The sequence below is a fragment of the Triturus cristatus genome, chromosome 4_1 (genome assembly GCF_964204655.1).
Source record: "Triturus cristatus chromosome 4_1, aTriCri1.1, whole genome shotgun sequence".
NCBI classification, from domain to species: Eukaryota; Metazoa; Chordata; class Amphibia; order Caudata; family Salamandridae; genus Triturus; species Triturus cristatus.
Window position 1 is genome coordinate 924536080 of NC_140585.1, and position 18774 is coordinate 924554853.

Below are 18774 nucleotides of genomic sequence, written 5' to 3' on the forward strand. Positions count from 1 at the left end.
TCACGAACAGTTAGGCAAGGCCTGAGAAACCTCCACTGGCTTCCCATTGCCCAAAGAGTGGAATTTAAATTATTATGCATTGTGCATCTGACTCTACAAGGCACTGGACCGCCTATCCTGCAACAACTGGTCACTCCCTACACTCCGAACAGATCACTACGGTCTTCGAACCAACACTTAGCTTCCATTCCAGCTATCAAGAAAGCAGGAGGTGGACGCTCCTTTGGCTTTAATGTGGCAAAACATTGGAACTCTCTGCCATTAGCTATTCGAGCTTTGCTTGTTGAAAGCAATTACAACTTGGGTTTTTAAATAATCTGGCCACTAAGGTACTTTTCCTAGGTTGACAGGTTGCTGCCTCTTACTTAGCACTGGGATGCCTTTGTGTCACCACCCACTCTACAAGTGAGAAAACAGAAATAGAAATAGCTCAAACATTATCTGGCATTTTTGCCACCCTATCATACCATTGGTCATTCCTCCATCTCCCCTCTGCACTCCCACAATAAAAGTTATGCATTTAAACTATTTATACAACAACAAGATCTCTATCCCAAAACACAAATTTAAAATTTAGGACATGATCAACTTCCAATCTCCGGATCTACTATTAGTCATAGACACCTGGCTTAATTTAGCCTCAAACCTTGACAATGCCATGACAATCACTCCTGGCAACAACATGCTCAGACTAGATAGACCTCTTAAAATTAGATGTAGAATCGCAAAACCTATTCTTTCAAATACCTTGTGCACCACCCTTGACACCTGCTTCTATGACTGGATGGAATACATGAACTTGAAATTAAATATCAACACTCTATACACCCTTTGTTGCATTGTTATCTTTAGGTCACTGTGCCTTAAAAATGACAACAGGCACACATTTATGGAACTTATTTCACCTGTTGTACTCAAACATTAACAGTATGTAAAACTAGGAGATTTTAACTTTCACCTGGGAATATCCCCATGAGGACTCCTCCATTATACTTGATGATACCCACTAAGCAGGGCACATACCCAACTTGATTTTTATTAACATGATGGACTTTAGGAAAACTGTATCCTTCCCCATGAATTGGATTGACCACAATTTCATAAATTTCAATTATTTCTCTTCCCCAGAAGCCTCACAAAGCAGTCACAGTCCACCCCCTATTAAAACCAGGTCAGGGGAACATAATACCAATGATAAACTAGAGGAGGCACTACACTGGTCTCCTCTAGTCAATGATACTTGCCTCTTACGAGCTAGCATCTGAAGGCATGAATCAGTGGGTTATCAATGCTCTTTATTCTTTTGCTCCATAAAGAATGTTATGCTTCAAAAGAAGCCAAGCTGCACCTTGCACTGCCCATAACAAAAGGTTAGCCCTTCCTTCATTTTATTTCCATTGTATGCACTAGTGTACAAGTTAGGGAGGTGCCTGGGTTTTAGCATTTCTCCTTTTGTTGTAATTCTGCCTTAGTTTCCAGTAACTGTGCAGGACAAGGGAGATTGTACCTGCACAGAAAGGGTTGCTGGAACCTTGTTAGATCTTATTTTGCCCTCACAGTTATCGTGCATCGAGGAGAGCTTTGACACTCCCCTCCTTACCCGCCCCGATTTTGGGCTTCAAAAGAAGCCACGCTGAGCGTCCACGCACCATGCCAGTTTGCTACCCGAACCCAGTCAGATACCACAATATTCCGGGGAAGAGCATTTGAGGATGTATCCACTAGGCAGGAACTGCTGTAACCCCTTGATTGACTCTTCAAAAATGGTAGGCAAGCTGGCTTGTCCTGGCTGCTTTCTAACTTTGTTTGATATGAAAGACAGTCAAAGCTTCATCTTTGACCAGCCCATTATTAGAGATATGTCCACCTATCAAACATTTCACAGTACTTTAATCAATGCCAGATCACTTATCAAAAATGATTTGAATTATTTGAGTTCCTTCACGCCCATGAGATTGAGCTTGCTTTTGTCACCGAAACTTGGGCTGATGATAGTCCTAGCCCTGACTTAGTTTTAGCAATCCCCTAGGGCTTTTCAGGATTTAGATTAGACCGCATTGAAAAGAAAGGTGGTGATTTGGCCGTTGTTTATCAAGACTATTTGATTGGTCATTTTTCAACAGCTCCTCTGTCCACCGACTGTGAGTCATTAGCTTTTAAGTTTGGTTTAAATAACAACACCTCCTTTAATGGTTTGCTAATTTACCGAGCTCCAGGACCCAGGTCAGATTTCCTATAAAGCTTCTGTCAACTGCTAGATGGTAAGGCTGAGACTGCCTACTTCACTGTTCTCTGCAATTTTAATTTTAATTCGGCGAATAAAGAAGATAGAGACAATGAGGGTCTGTTAGAGTTAATGAACAGTCTGGACATGGATCAGTTGGTTAATTCTCCAACTCATTCTGCTGGTTACATGCTGGATGGGATTTTCCTAGATAACACCTCCTTATCTTTTTCAGATATGCTACCATTAACCTGGTCTGATCATGCTGCAGTCATGTTCAATTCAAAGTTTGGGACTAACCCAAGTAACCCTGGGCATAAAATTGATTCTAATATGTTAATAAACTGTGATCCACGCCACTCGTGGTCACGAATAACCTTGATCATGACACTTTGAAGTATCTGTCCTGGTTAACATCAGCTTTTAGTCAGCTGGTTCCGGTAAAGTCAGTTATAATTTTTTTTAATTTTTTTAATATATATATATATATTTTTGTATTTATTTATTTATTTATTCTTTTTTTTTATGTCAGTTATAGGAGACAAACCTGCTCCCAGGCATGTTTTTCTGAGAAACTCACAGAGTTGAAAAAGTTCTGCAGATGACAAGAGTGTAGTTGGTGGCAAAACTATAATCCTAGGGAAAAAATTGTCCACAAACAGAACATTTCTGAATACAAAGCTCTGACCTTCACAGAAAAATCGTCTTATATTTCACAGAAGATAATAACATTAAAAAAAAGTCTCCCAATGAACTTTTCTCCATATTAAAAAAGCTTGCTAAGGTTGAAGATCCCAATAAGACCTCTAACAGTAAATCTTATGTGATAGTATTGCGGCCGCTTTTCAGGTAAATGTGATAGACATTTACAACATCTTTGCCACTAATTTGGCCCAATCTTCTGTGACATCTACAGAGGTTAGTGTAGAAACTTTCTGCAATGATGGCCCCCCAAGTCATATGGAGTCATCTTCTATTCCTGACTCAATAGTTCTTTCTTCCTTTTCCATCTTAACGATCAATCAAGTTCAGGATCTTCTATTATCCGTTAGAACTGGCTCACCTTTTGACCCCTATCCTCCCCAGATCCTACAACTGATTGCCAAGACAACTGCATGCCATAACATTTTTATTGATATGTTAAGGCAAGGCTACTTTCCGAAAGTCTGGCAAGTAGCCTCTAATTTATCCCTGCTAAAAGAGCTGAATCTTAGTACTCTGGACCCAAATAACTAGCCGCCCATTTCTCACCTTTCCTTTCTTGCTAAGATTGTGAAGAAGGCAATTAATAGAGAACTTCCTCTCTTTTTGAAAACAAATTAACTCCTGGACCATGCACAATTTAGTTTCCTGGGTCAACACAGTAAACAGCACTGAATCTGCATTGATAGTGGCTTCTGAAGAATGTAAATCTTTTCTGGACGGGCCAATACTGTGGCATTGACTTTACTTGACTTCTTGGCTGCTTTTGACATGGTCAATCATTGGGTATTAATTGGCCATCTCAGCTTATTGGGCATTAGGGTCTTTGCTCTTGCTCTGCTTAAATCCTTTCTATTTGAAAGAGAGCAATTTGTTGCTTTGGAGGGGTACACCTCCACTTCCCTTCGTCTCCTTGCAGGGAAACCCAGGGATATTTCATCTGTATATCACGCCCTTAGCTAATCTCATAAAAGAATTTGGGCTTTCTGTGGTAAGGTATGCAGATGACATCCAGATCGTGGTCTCTGTGTCTGGAAACCAGGAGGTCTCAGCGGCTAACTTCCACAGCTGTATACAACATATCAGCCAATGGATGTCCAATAACTGGCTAAAACTAAATTCCAGCAAAACTGAAGTTCTTCTAATGGGCAATTGTACTTTCTTCCCGTCTCCGGACTGGTGGCCATCAGAATTAGGAGATCTACTAATCCCTGTCCCAAAAGTTAAAAACTTCGGGATTGTGTTTGATGCTAAATGTTCGTGTGACAATCAGACAAACACGGTGACCTCTTCATCTTTCTTTATTCTAAAGATCTTAAGAAAGGTCCTTCTCTTCATTCCATTGGACCTGAGGAAACTAGTGTTCCTGTCCTTTCAAAGTTGGACTACTGCAACACACGTTATATCAATACATAGAAGAAGCTATTGAATAAATTACAAGTCCTAAAGAACGCTGCAACATGTATGCTGATGGGGATTTCTGAGCTTAAATACACCTTTCAGGCTCCTGTCCAACTTAATTGGCTTCTGGTTCATAAACGCATTGATTTCAAAGCCTTGTGTATCGCCTTTAAGGACTTGCAGGGCAAAGGTCCGGAATATCTCCAGAAAAGGTTTATCTGTTATGCTCTATCTAGGTCCCTTTGATCCTCCTCAGCTCTCAATTTAACCATTCCAAATTTTTAGAACTCACTGGGGTGTTTTCTCTATGGCACTGCTAAGTGGTGGAACACTCTGTCTATACAATTGAAGAAATGTACCTCCTTATCATCCTTTCAGCAACATCTCAAGACTTGGCTTTGTAATCTTTAGGTTTTTTCTTCTTCATACTTTATTTGTATCTCTTCTTCCCATCACCTTCTGGTTAAACTGCCATTGCCTAGACGCCTAGGTGTGCTTTATAAAATTAATGTTCAGTTAATTTCAGAAGAGAGTGCTTTCTAAAACTCCTTCTACTAAATGGCACATGAGCGATTCAAGACTATCTGAAACTTTAAAATGTCTGGCATGCTCCTGAAGGCGCATTCACTTAGAAATAGACAAAAACATGTATAAAGCAGCATAAAGAAACTATCACAGACAGATCTGATGAGCACAGGGGGATTTTCATGTAAATCGCATCCTCAATACTCGTTATCATTATCAAAATATTTATTTAGGATAAAGAGATCCATACAACGCAATATAGCAAATTAAAAAGATAAAAATAGACAACAACACCATATCAAGAATCGCATACAGGCAAAAAGACCACAGCAAATTAAACACATAAAGGTAGAGAAAGCATTCAGCATTGATACAGTAAGTAATAAAGTACTTTTAAGGTACTGTTACTTCAGTGCTTTGACATTGTGTATACTGATGAACTAAGCGGCGTGCAAAATATTTTGTCATCACTACAACAATTACCTCTCTTGTATCTGAACATAAAGTGCTCATAATGAGGAAAGCCAAAATATTTACATGCTAGCCTAATACATAGTTTGCAAGGTTTATCATAAGCAGGACAAAATAGGGCAAACTGATAGGGAGTTTCCTTTGCTAAGTTAAACAAAGGGCAATTGTTAGAGTTACAGTATTGTACACCCCAATTTTTCAGCAAAAACTATTGAGTGGCAGAACTCCATGGGCCCGACTCACAGAACTAACTTCAGACAAAGTATTCACAGAAGACACTTACTCATTTTGGTATTCACAGAAGGCACTTACTTACTCATTTTGAGTAACTTACTCATTTTGGTATTCACAGAAGGCACTTCCTCATTGATGAGGAAGTGCCTTCCGTGAATACCAAAATGAGTAACTTACTCATTTTGAGTAACTTACTCATGTTGAGTAACTTACTCATTTTGGTATTCAAAGAAGGCACTTACTCATCAATGAGTAAGTGCCTTCTGTGAATACCAAAATGAGTAAGTTACTCAAAATGAGTAAGTTACTCAAAATGTGTAAGTAAGTGCCTTCTGTGAATACCAAAATGGTTGTTAGTTTAGGATTTTGTCTTAAGTTAGTTCTGTGAATTGGGCCCCATATCTCCATTTAAAAAAAAAGTTGCAATGGGATGGGACCAGGATGAATATCAAGTAATAATTCATAAGCGGTAGTGAGCTTAATGTCTAGGAAAAAGTCAGTTAGACTTCCCACTTTAAAATGTTTAAATTCCCTCATAAATAAAAGCTCCTTTAATCATTCTTTAACCAGTGAATGAGGTATACGTTTTGCTATGTCTGGTGTATCCCACAGAGATGGCAGGCCTATCTCATACAGGATGGCCTTGATATGAACAAACCAAGCAATCCTCTCACAAGCCGGAGATTTTAATATAACCATGATTTCAACGCAATAGGATTTTGGTACATCTATAAACCTAAGTCTATGGCAGTACATAATGGGAAGAGACATAATACGTTGATTTATTGAGACAATGCCCATGTTCAAGAGTTGAGGGAGGCATGGAGTGCTCTGTGGAAGGTTAACAATGGAACTCACCCTCACTAGTTCTAATACCTTGTGAGAAATCTTCTCTATCATCAGGAAATTCTCACAACTTACTGCTTGCTCCTAAGTCCATCACCCCTCAAAGGACCTCTGCACCACCTTCTTAAGTGCTTCCATCATAAAATGAACACAATTATTACAACTTTGATCCTCAATCTTCCATCAAAATTTCCCCCTTGATTAGTGTTCCCATATCTATCAACCACAGAATCTTCCTCTCCAAATTCAACCTGGCCGATAGAAATATGGTCTGCAGAACAACACAATTCATCAAATCAGGTTATATGATGATCGGTGTCCAAAATACATGTTCTCCACCTGTCCAGATCACCTTAGTTCTGTACTGACGCACCTCTTTAACATCTCTCTTACTCTTACTAAGTCTATCCCCCAGGAGAGGGGAAGAAATCCGACTAGACACCTGAGACTCCAGATATGCAGAATTTTTGGGGGAGGGGAGTGGCTTGTTTTAAAAAAATGTGTACGGGGGTAGGTTTCCATTGGTGGTAGCTGAGTGCAGCTCCAAATACCACTGCTACACATAGCACTGTTCTCTCCATGCATCACTTTAGTGCCTTTTGTGTAGCATCACTGCAGCGTCACTTGGCCCACTCACACATGTGAGGTACCATTTGTATGGGGAGATGTGGGGAAACGTGTGAATGGTAGGAAATGTTTTGAAGATTTCCTCACAGAAATGTGAGGAAAATATGTGTTTCTAGTCAAAGGTTGAGCTTTGCAAGGGCTTCTGAGTAATAAATCCCAGGGAAAGCCACTGTCATTTTTAGAGGAAAAAACTCTTTTTGCAGAGCACTTTTTTCGTATTTTCCCCCCAAAACTCAAACTGTATCAACATTTTGCCTATTTCCTTGATCCCATCCAGGGGAATCCAGAAACCCTGGGCACATTTAGAATCCCTATGATGTTCGGAAAAAAGGACACAAATTTGGTGTGGATATCTTATGTGGAAAACAGTTATGGAGGCCTAGGCGTGAAGTACCCCAAATAGCCTAAAAAGGGCTTAGCACTAGGGTAAAAATGCCACAGCAATTAAGGGGTTAATACTAGCAACACCAAAACATATTGAAGAGTGTATTTGAGAATATTAGGGGCCCGATTCACAGAACAAACTTAAGACAAAATCCTAAACTTAGTACCATTTTGGTATTCACAGAATGCACTTACTACTTCTGGTATTCACAGAATGAACTTACTACTTTTGCGATTCACAGAATAAACTTACTACTTTTGCTATTCACAGAATGGATTTAAGACTACTAACTTTACGTCCGCACTCGGGCCGGAAATTCCGGCCCGGAGGTGGAGCTTCCGGCCCGGAGGCGGAGCTTCCGGCCCGGAGGCGGTGTTTCCGGGCCGGAGGCGGAGCTTCCGGCCCAGAGGTGGGGATTCCGGCCAGTGGCGGAGCTCCACCTCTGGGCCGGAATCCCCACCTCCGGGCCGGAATCCCCGCCTCCGGGCCGGAAGCTCCGCCTCCGGGCCGGAAGCCGCCGGAAGCTCCGCCTCCGGGCCGGAAGCTCCGCCTCCGGGCCGGAATTTCCGGCCCGAGTGCGGACGTAAAGTTAGTAGTCTTAAATCCATTCTGTGAATAGCAAAAGTAGTAAGTTTATTTTGTGAATCACAAAAGTAGTAAGTTCATTCTGTGAATACCAGAAGTAGTAAGTGCATTCTGTGAATACCAAAATGGTACTAAGTTTAGGATTTTGTCTTAAGTTTGTTCTGTGAATCGGGCCCTACATCTTTTAGATGAAAACATGCTCTAAATAGGGGACTCATTCTTGGATCAGCCATTCTTCACTTTCCCACACTCAGTGTATATTCATGCAGAAATGAAAGTGAATTCAGCATTTTATGTCTAGAAAGAGATACATGGGATAGGGTTTTGTAATTCTGGTTCTAGAAGTGAGTAACTGGATTGAACTGAGACTGGGAAGGGGCTTTAACCTGCAGGAAGTTGGTCACAAACTGAAGTGTACTATCCCAAGTCAGAACAGAACAGTTCTTATTGAACATACAGAAACACTACCCTTGTAGCATTTGAAACAAGCACGAATCAATCTGCATTTACAGTACATGTCTTTTTAGTTGTTGGTTATTCTGATATGGTTCTGCATCAGGTATAGGACTGTGGATCTGTAAGGAGATTCTTGGCAGGGTCATTGTCCTCTCGCTAACACAAATGCTAGTGAAAGGATGTCATCTAAGTTGAGACGAAAGGCATGTATCACGTATACAGTCTCTGCAGGTCCCAAGATCTGGTAGTTCAGTTCTTCTCATCTTTCAATGAGGTAGCTATTAGTTTGAGAATAGAGGGCCTCCTGGTAGATCTGTCCAGTCCCCTTTGCTTGCTTGAACTGTACTGTGATTGGCCTTGGTGCTTCAAATTCTGGCAAGTATTAACAGTGGACCATTTGAATGAGGAACAACACCACAGTTATCCAGATTCCTAATGCTGCGAGTGTTGTGTTTGTTTCTATTGAATGCCTGAGCATGACCCGTTTATTTATACAATGTAGATTCTAACTTTTGATTCACAGTCATGCAAACCCTGTTTGTTGTTTAGAAAACATTTAGTAGAAGCATCACCTTACTCTCTTTCTTCGGTCCTTAATTTTTTAATAAGAAATCTTTCATTCTTTGACTGTTCTAAAATGGAATGAGACAGGCACTGGTTGATCAGTTAAATCTTCTCTATGCACTGATACAAGTGTTTCTGGGGCTATTACTACATCATTTTCATCATGCTCTCTTTCGATCTCAACCTCCGCAGAGTTTGCTGATTGTTGATCTGCGCTAGGACCTGGAGGCACTTCACAGTGGATCTTCTCTGGTGGTGGCACAGCTTGCAATGCTTTAAATTTGTAACACAGCTATGATCTATTTATGGAAATCTTTTGTTTAATGCAATTGCTGCTGGGGAAGAAATAACAGACACTTGGTGGGGGCGAAAATAATTAAATTGTTTAAGAGGAATGCCTGTAGACCATCCAATTATAGGCCTATAAGCCTAAAAGACAATTTGCAGAAAGTTTTCTCAAGGCAGATCGGCAAAATTGGATTGATAGCAAGTGTGTTCTGTCCACACTTCAAGCAGGTTTTCGAGTCAAAATACGCATTTCTGATCAAGTGTTTAGATTTGCACTCATATATTGGAAATATGCGGTGCTTAGCAATCAAAGAATGTATGTGGCTTTCATTGATTTGAGAGCAGCATTTGATCTTGTGCCCAATGGGAATCTCCGGAGGGTGCGGATATAGGTGTCCCTGGTAGCCTGGTGAGTCTTATTGCCAGGCTTTACGACCAGGGGTGGGCGTAGCTCGCGGAGTTCCTGAAAAACTCTGCAAACTTCCGCAGAGTTTCTGAAGAAAAAAACAAACTAAACAAGAAAAATGAGGAAAATTCAAAAGACAACAAGCATGTCAGTCTAATAAATTAGTGTCTGAAAAGTTTCAGCACTCCGTCCATCATCTCCTTCTGTTTGCTTTGTTTGCCCTAAGTTGGCAGGGTATGCCCAGATGTGGGTTCTTTGGCGTAAGTGTCTGAAAAGTTTCCGCGCTCCGTCCATCATTGCGGTGTGCTTTGCTTTAGTCTAATAAATAAAACCAGTAAATATGCTCAAAACACTGTAAGATGACACAAGATGACACGCGAGAAGTTCTCTAAATATTCTTAGAAATTCTCTAAATATTAATCCAATGCACACTCCAGTAGAACAACATCAAAGATGACATAATAGAAAGGGGAGGAAGCACAATCACACCCTAAATACCACAGCAATAAAAAAATGTGCTAAAGGACTTAAGACAGAGATGCATTAGTTAACAAGTACCTATTAGAAGGGGAGGCGCGGCCAACCAGCCAAGATGGCAGACGAAGCTCCTAAAGCTCCACATCTATACTCCTGATTATCCTAATCAGCCCATGTAATCCTGATCAATCTGGCGACTGATCGCATCGAGACCCTCCCCTGTGCACAGTGCACTTGTATCTGACGAGTTCGGAAGCTGTAGGTATGGAGCTGCGATGGGGTGAAGAGAGTGGTCTCGATCACGGCAAGGCCATGAAGCCTACGACCGCAAAGAGGAAGCGACACCAGATCGGAGGGCGCAGTATACGCCTCTGGTGGGAAGGAGACGTGGAAACCAGTGGACCGGTCTCGGAGGAACTCGAGATTGGCGATGACGCTCACTACCCTGGGGGAATAAAAAATTAACTAGCATTCGCGCCAAGAAATTTCAATTCTATTAAGGACACAGAGACGAGGATTATGCTTCTCTTTCTATTTATTGCTACTCACAGCAGCCAATGAAAACTTGTATCATGTAAACAAAACGACATTTCCCATGATGCATATGTTACATCACATCCTGTAATGCCCCATAAGAGCCACCATCACCGGAACTTGTCCTCTTTCTTTGCTTCGAACAGTAAAAGTCCAACAATATAACTGAAGTCCAAACAATAGCTTCCAACGTGGAAGAACCAGACCAGCTGGGAGGTACGTCGTCTCAACCAGGATTAAACTTAATCCATCTTCTTCTCAGACCATGAAAGAATGAGAGCTAGAACAACCCGTAACTTCTGCGTAACCAGAATATAAATACAAAAAACGGGTGGGTAATAATTACAATACTGTAATGCAACCGGGTGGGATAATCCTCGCCTCCGTGTCCTTGATAGAATTGAAAATTCTTGGCGCGAATGCTAGCTAATTCTTTATTCTATTACAGGACCAGAGGCTTCGTATTATGCTAGTTTAACGCTGATTAAAAACCACAGAGGATATATCACCCACCGGTTTGTAATAAAACAGTTTAAATGTCGACTCAGAAGACCAATCTGCAGAATGCCTGATATCCTGAACAGTAGAACCCAACATGAACGTCTTAGAGGCCATGGCGCCTCGGACAGAATGTGCACCAAAGACTTGAGTATTAATACCTGCTTCCTGCATAACATATTTTAACCATCTCGCTATAGTAGCGCCAAGACGCTTCGGCATTCGTTGCGCTATATAAATGGTTATCCTATCCTATCCTATCCTAGTGACAGGCTTGTAAGGTTTCTGCAAAGCAATTAATAATTGCACCACACCATCAGGCTGAATAGACCTGGTACATTCCTCATTGGCTTTGAGACATTGAACCACACAAAGCTTGGTATTACCAGGAAAAGCATGATAGTCTACATTGCGTGACATAGTTTTAGTCCTGGAAGTGATAGTAAAAGAAACTCCTTCGGAAGTAAATACTCTACCTGTAATGTCTAGAGCTTTAACGTCCTACGAACGTCTACAGTCCGCCAGGCATAACAGCATGGCCAATTTGGATGAGAGTTGTTTCCTTGTCAACATATAGTTGCTGGACCATTGATTGAATAAGGAAAGAACTAACAAGACATCCCACAAGGAAGAATACTTCGGCTTGGGCGGATTAGCTACTCTAATACCTTTCAAGAGTTTACATGTCAGAGGATGCATCCCTACTGGTTTGCCCTCAATTTGAGAGTGACCCGCCGATATGGTAAGTCTGCCCCCACGGGATCCACTTGTTGTTCCACGCACCAATGAACCCAACACTTCCAGGCTGAAGAATACCGTTTCTTGGTAGAGGGGGCCCAAGCTTGGTTGATAAAGTCTGAAACTTGTTCCGAAAATCCTGGCATTTGCCAACGTTGCCGGAAAGTCTCCAGGCGATCAGGGATAATTGCCCCGATATTACCATCGGGTACATCTCTCCATGAGGGCCCTGGAGCATCGTTGAGGACCATGGTGTCCTACTGGGGAAGTCGCAACCCGCCTCCAACAGTATCGGAAACCAAGGCTGCGACTTCCACAAGGGAGTTACTAAAATCACCTCCGCCTTCTGTCGCTTCACCTGTGTGAACACGCGGGGAATTAGAATGAAGGGAGGAAACGCATAATTCAGATTCGGAGTCCAATCCTGTGAAAATGCATCTGTCGCCAGAGCTAGTGGATCCAGCCTTCAGCTGAAAAACGTGGTCATTTGACGATTCTGTCTGGAGGCAAACAGGTCGATCTCGCAAAGTCCCCAGATCTCCTGCAACCACTGCACTATCTGGGGTTGTAGCTGCCAGTCGCTGTAATCCTTGAGATGGCGTGAGTTCCAGTCTGCCACTACATTCGACTGGCCCGGAATGTAGTCGGCTATGACCGAAATCTGATGACTCAGGTAATAGTGCCAAAAGTCCTTTGCTATTTCCACCAACATTGAGGACCTCGTGCCCCCCAGCTTGTTGATGTATTGAACCGCCAAGATGTTGTCCATCCGCAGAAGGATGCAACACGAGACTTGTTTGGGTGAGAGTTGTCCTGATCGCGAATGACCCTGCAAGGAGTTCTAGGCAGTTGATGTGGAGATTTAGCTCGCTTATGGACCAACGTCCACCTGTGGAAATATTTCCGCAGCAAGCTCCCCAGCCCCAACGACTGGCGTCGGACTCTATGACGACCTCTGGCAAAGAGCCGAAAATGGCCCTGCCGTTCCACGCCTCTACATGGGCAAGCCACCACTGGATCTCCTCTCGTACCTCTTGGGAAAGAGGTACTATGTCTGTGTAAGAGAGACCCTTATGCAAATGTTGGATCTTGTGCCTCTGAAGGGCCCGGTAATGTAAGGGCCCTGGAAAAATTGCTTGAATGGAAGACGCTAGACGGCCCACTATCCTGGCGATCACCCTGAGTGAGACCATCTGTTTGGATAACAGAGAACAGAGCTCCTTCTTGATGTCCCGAAGTTTGGAGCGTGGAAGACTGAGCTGAGCCGATTGAGAATTTATGACAAACCCCAGGAAATCTATTGTCTGGGTCGGACACAGAACAGACTTGGGCTCGTTGATCACGAACGCCAGATTTTGTAAGATAAGAATGGTCATGCGCAACTTCTGAGCTGCCAAAATTGGAGATTGCGCCATGATGAGAATGTCGTCTAGATAGACTATCATGCGTACCCCCTGTTCCCTGAGATAAGCTATCACTGGCTTCAGAACCTTGGTGAAGCACCACGGTGCCGAGGAAAGTCCGAAAGGAAGGACCAAATATTCGTATCACCGGTTCCGCCATTGAAATTGTAGGAATCTTCGATGAGGGGGAAAAATGGGAATAGACAGATAGGCATCTTTCGGGTCCAGATGGACCAACCAGTCTCCTTGTTTCAGGAGATCCGCTAAAAGATGGATACCATCTATCTTGAAATGTTTGTAAGTCATGTAATGGTTGAAGTCCTTTAAATTGAGTACCAACCTGTAACCTCCGCCTTTCTTCTGCACCAGAAAAATATTGCTGCAGAAACCGCGAGGGCCCTCGTCGCAAGACGCTATCGCGCATTTCTGCAGCAATCCTTCGATTTCAGAATCTATAAAATGGCACTCTAGTTGGGAAAAAGAAAGCTGTCTGGGCTGTCTGACCTGATAGGGAGTCTGGAAGAAATCTAGCTGGAAACCCTGAACTGTTTGTAAGACCCGGCATCCTGAGATAGTTGAACCCAATTGTGATAAAAAAATTGAGTACGTCCCCCCAAGGGTAGAAGGAATAGGTCCGGGGCACTCACCTGCAGATTCGGTGTTCTGTAAGCCTCCCAGATAGGATCCTCTGTTAAAGCGTCGCTTGTTGAAGCGCTGCCTGGTGGGATAGAAGGTTCCTCCACGGTTAGAGTCCCACTCTCCCCTGCCACGACCGAAGTCTCCTCGCTGAGGACCTTGTGAGAACTGACAGCCAAACGAGCGTCCCCAGCCTAGTCCGGCCCTGTTGAAAACCCCAGCCTGAAAGATCCTTTTAATGCCTGACTGCGCCTTATCCAAGGTCGTGAATGTGCCTACATACTTGGCCACATCCTTGACGACACGGTCCCCGAAAAGGTTTCCGTCCACCAGGAGACCAGGTTCTGCCGTTAGATTAGAGTCCATGTGCATAAGTATGGATTTGCGCCGCACCGTGGAGATGGTGCAGTTGGCATTACCCAAAAAGCATATGGCCCGTTGGGTCCAGCCTGCCAACACATGGGAGTCTACTGCAGTCCCAAATTCCTGTGCTTCTAGGGCCATCTCCAGAATCTTGGCCAAAGGGCCGACCACGTCCAAGAGCTTATCCTGGCACCCGCGCCAGGTGCGATCGATACCTTTCTTGGGGTCCTTCGCGAACTTTTTTAGGAAGGTCAAAAGGCTAGAGTCTATTTCGGGGATTTCGGCCACTTTATCCGAGATGTCTGGTCTAGGGCATTCAGAGCGTAGTCTGTTGCGCACCTCTTTATCAAAACTTTTGCGGAGATTTTCACGCAAATACGCCGCCACCTCAGGAGCGGGCAGCCAATCCGATGACCTGGGGTAAACTATGTCAGCGGGGTTAAATGTAAATGGAGTGGGGATTGCCTGTCGTGTTTCCACATTCTTTAATTTCTTCGTTCTCTTCTTGGGAGGGGATTCGTCTGGGGTGTCAGAGCTCGTCGTATCGGGTTCGGTATCGGTATCCTGAACATTATCTTTGTCAGCATCGGGGCGAGGAAGCGAAGAGTAAGAGGCAGAGTGAGGTCAAGGCTTAGGTTGGGAATCGTCTGTGGGAGCACCTGCCGGAGCAGTGAGGCCATGTCGTTTCACAAACTTCTCAAGATATTTGGTTATAGGTATTAACGCAGTAGCTAGCGCTTGCTGCACAGTTCCCGGAACTGCTTTCTCTAGGGCCTTGTTGACCGACTCCTGCACCGAGGCGTGCAGGGCCTCAACAATGTTGTCCTCAATGGAAGGGGTATCCACTTCCTCCTCATATAAAATATTATCCTCCTCATAATGGACCCAATTCTCCATTGCTGAACCAAACTTATAAATATATTTGCTCATAAGGCAAGTAGGAAGGAGGAGTAAAAGGGGGGAGCCAATCCACAGCACAGATCAGAAAAATGGTACCTAGCTCCTCAGCACAAGATTGTCCACAGGAGGTGTGCTCCCTCCAGGCCCAGATAATTTTACAGCCAGCCAGGCGTAGGGTAATGCTCAGTGGATAAATTCCCGGTGAGAATAAGCAAAAACGAAAGAAAAACAGGCAGTAGCGACGTGCGTAGCCCAATCCTACCAAATATAGCCCAATTGGGCTACGCACGTCGAACCTGAAACAAAAAACGAAAGTGAAGGTCTTCAAGGGCATCGGCTTGCAAGGGGAGCCTTCGCGCTTTATAATTAATCAATTAAATCACTGCCGTCGGTGGAGCGGTACCGGACAATTTCCAAGTATGTAAAGTGCTCGTAGCGCTAGCAGGCAGAGTTGGGCAGCGCGCCCGGAGAGCCTGAATACACAAGCGCGAGACACGCACACCACACAGACATTAAACAAAGCCCAAGCGGGCCGCCAGCATACAAATTATAAAGCGCTCCCAGCGGGAGTCCCCCAGCGCCCTGAGGGCTTAATCCAAGTAGCGATACTCGCACAGTAACAGCAAAGCAGATAAATGGAGACCACTTAATTACATAAACGAAATGCAGCGCGTGCTGTAACAGTGAATAAAAAACATCACATATCCCAAATATATGCATAAAAAGATCTTGAGCACTTAACTTTCTGCGTGAGCAGCAATGAAAGAGGACAATTTCCGGTGATGGTGGCTCTTATGGGGCATTACAGGATGTGATGTAACATATACATGATGGGAAATGTAGTTTTGTTTACATGATACAAGTTTTCATTGGCTGCTGTGAGTAGCAATAAATAGAAAGAGAAGCATAATACGAAGCCTCCGGTCCTGTAATAGAATCCCAGAAGAGGAGCCGCGGCTGCGATGTGGTGAACGGGCCTAACCTGGAAACTGGCTGGGCGGGGTCAAGTGAGCCGATCCCCCTGGGCCAGCCTCGGAGTGTGAGAGGCAGGCAGCAGCTGCCGCAGACCAGGCCTGAGGCAGAGAGGCCTGCCAAGCCTACGCAGGTGAGGCAGGGCACTGAGGCGGGGGCCCATGGTTGAGGCCCACATCAAGGTATAGGAGCAGGAGTGCTGTCTCGGAAGGCTGCTGGTGCGATCCGACGTTAGCTTTGCTGGCCTGGAGTGGAGACGACGGTCACGCATCATCCAGCTGACCAACACTTCCATCCAGATGTGAGCCTCATCCATTGAGCAGATTACAAGGCCCAGAGTGCCAGGTGGGGTGCGAGGGCGGGATCAGGCCTGGGATTCACTGCAATGGCACAGGGCCAGGCACGAAGGTCAAATCGGGCCTAGGCCCCAACAGAGTGATGCACAGGAGGCACGGATCTGGCCAGACATCCCTGGGCCTCCATCCCTACCACGAGGCCAAGGCAGCCCTGAATGCAATGAGGAGCACCCCCTGGAAAAGGAGAGCCAGGAGAAGTCCAGAAAGTCTTGGCCTAGCCCGTAGCTACACACATCATGATCTGTAATTGAGCACCGAGGCCTAGAGAGACTATAAGAAGCCCGGGGGAGGCTTGGGCCCGGGTCTCCTGGTGGTGGAGTACCCATGGCGGAGGGACATAGGATGTGCCTGGGATGCTTCTCTGCCCCTCCTCCACCTCCCCTGCCCCTAACTTGGATAACAGAGGAGCCTCACGCATACGATGGACTTGTGTATCTGCGGGACTGCTCTGCTTATTGAAGCAGACAAGACCTGAAGTGACCACATTCCACGCACCTACGCACACAGATCTGAATGGGGAGCAGGCCTCGCCACACCCGGACCACAATGCATACGGCCTCCCTGCACTAGCTGGTCCCTGCCTATACTCTGCAAAAACAGCCGGAGCACTAGCAGATGCATGGTAAAGAGCAAAAGCCCAGGTGACATCACTCTCCACTGCTTGGCAGACACGTAAGTGCTCAACAGCTCTTGCTGACAATCGAAAAAACTACAACGGCTGTCGAACACGCTACCCAGTAGACTTTGGGCAAGTACATATAGCTTCCAGAGCGTGCTGTCAGTAACTTGTACATGCCCCAGCTGAAAAATTGGTCATGGGTCACCTGCAATCATATGCCCCACAGACAACCATGCACTCAAAGGTGAACGAGACCTCAAACACAGATGATGACAATGTCCATGAGACCCCACACCTGGCATTATCTACTAAACTCCAATCTGTCCTTGCAGTCGTTGAGAAAATATGTGTCGCACTGGATCAAACACATCTATTCCGGGAATCGAAAATAGATCAAGTCACGTCTGACTTTACGCTTTTAAGGGCTGACCACCGCAAGCTAACCGACAAATCTACAGCCAACTACTCGCAGTCATGCAGTGGCAATACAGGAACTCTTAGACGGAGTGAATGCCCTGGAGGAAAGACTGGAGGATGCGTTCAGGCGCTGTGAGAGTTGTGGGTCTTTTGGAGGGAGAGGAGGGAGAAGACCCAGTATCCTATGTCGAGTGCTGGCTGAGGGAGCTTCTACCGGAGGGTACACTGTCACCCCAGTTCGTGGTGGAATGAGCCCTCAGGGTACCGGCACGAGACTGCCATCAGGAGCTATGCCAAGATGACTCTTGTTCAAACTGTTAAACTACCGGGACAGGGATACTGTCCTGAGGGAAATGCGCAAAATATCAGGATCCAAAATGCCCAAATCATGTTGTTCCACGACTATACAGCACAGGTGCAGAGACGGTGGGGGTCTTTCGGTGTAGTGAAATGCCAGTTTCAAGAATTAGGCATTCGTTACTCTTTGATATTCCCAGCATGACTGAGAGTAGCTGCGAAAGGTGCCACTCGCGTTTTTGATACACCATCACATGCTTGGGACTGACTAGAGGAAATGGGTTTAATGACGTGGCCCAAGTCAACTGCTGAATCAACTTCATCCTGGCGAGACAGAAGAAATAGATGCCGCAGCAGGGGCACTGCACCATCTTCGGCGGTCCCAGACCTAGAGCAAAGATTGATGGAGAAACTAGAGTGTCTCCACGTGGCAGCAACAATCCGGTCCACCACACAGGACTATGATAATGAAGCGGGGTCCACTAGATCACTGAGTGAAGATGGATCAACCCCCACATGATCCGAAGATTTGGACTCCCTGCATCTGCCAGACGTTACACTGCAAAGATCAGACAATATAATATGAACACTTACAAGTAACCTGAAAAATGTATAATGCTGCACAATTTACAAATGTCATAATGCTTTATTCCCAGGCTTGGTTCTTCCAGCTGCATGCTTGGCGCGGGCAGGGGAGCTCGCCTCTTGGATCGTTCGACATGAGAACTAAGTGGGGCACAACACTGTCTTTCGTCAGATGGCACGCATGCTAACACCTACATTTTAGAGGGGATTACCTGACACTCTAACAGAACAATGGAGGGGTGGTATGACATTGATGGTTCACAGA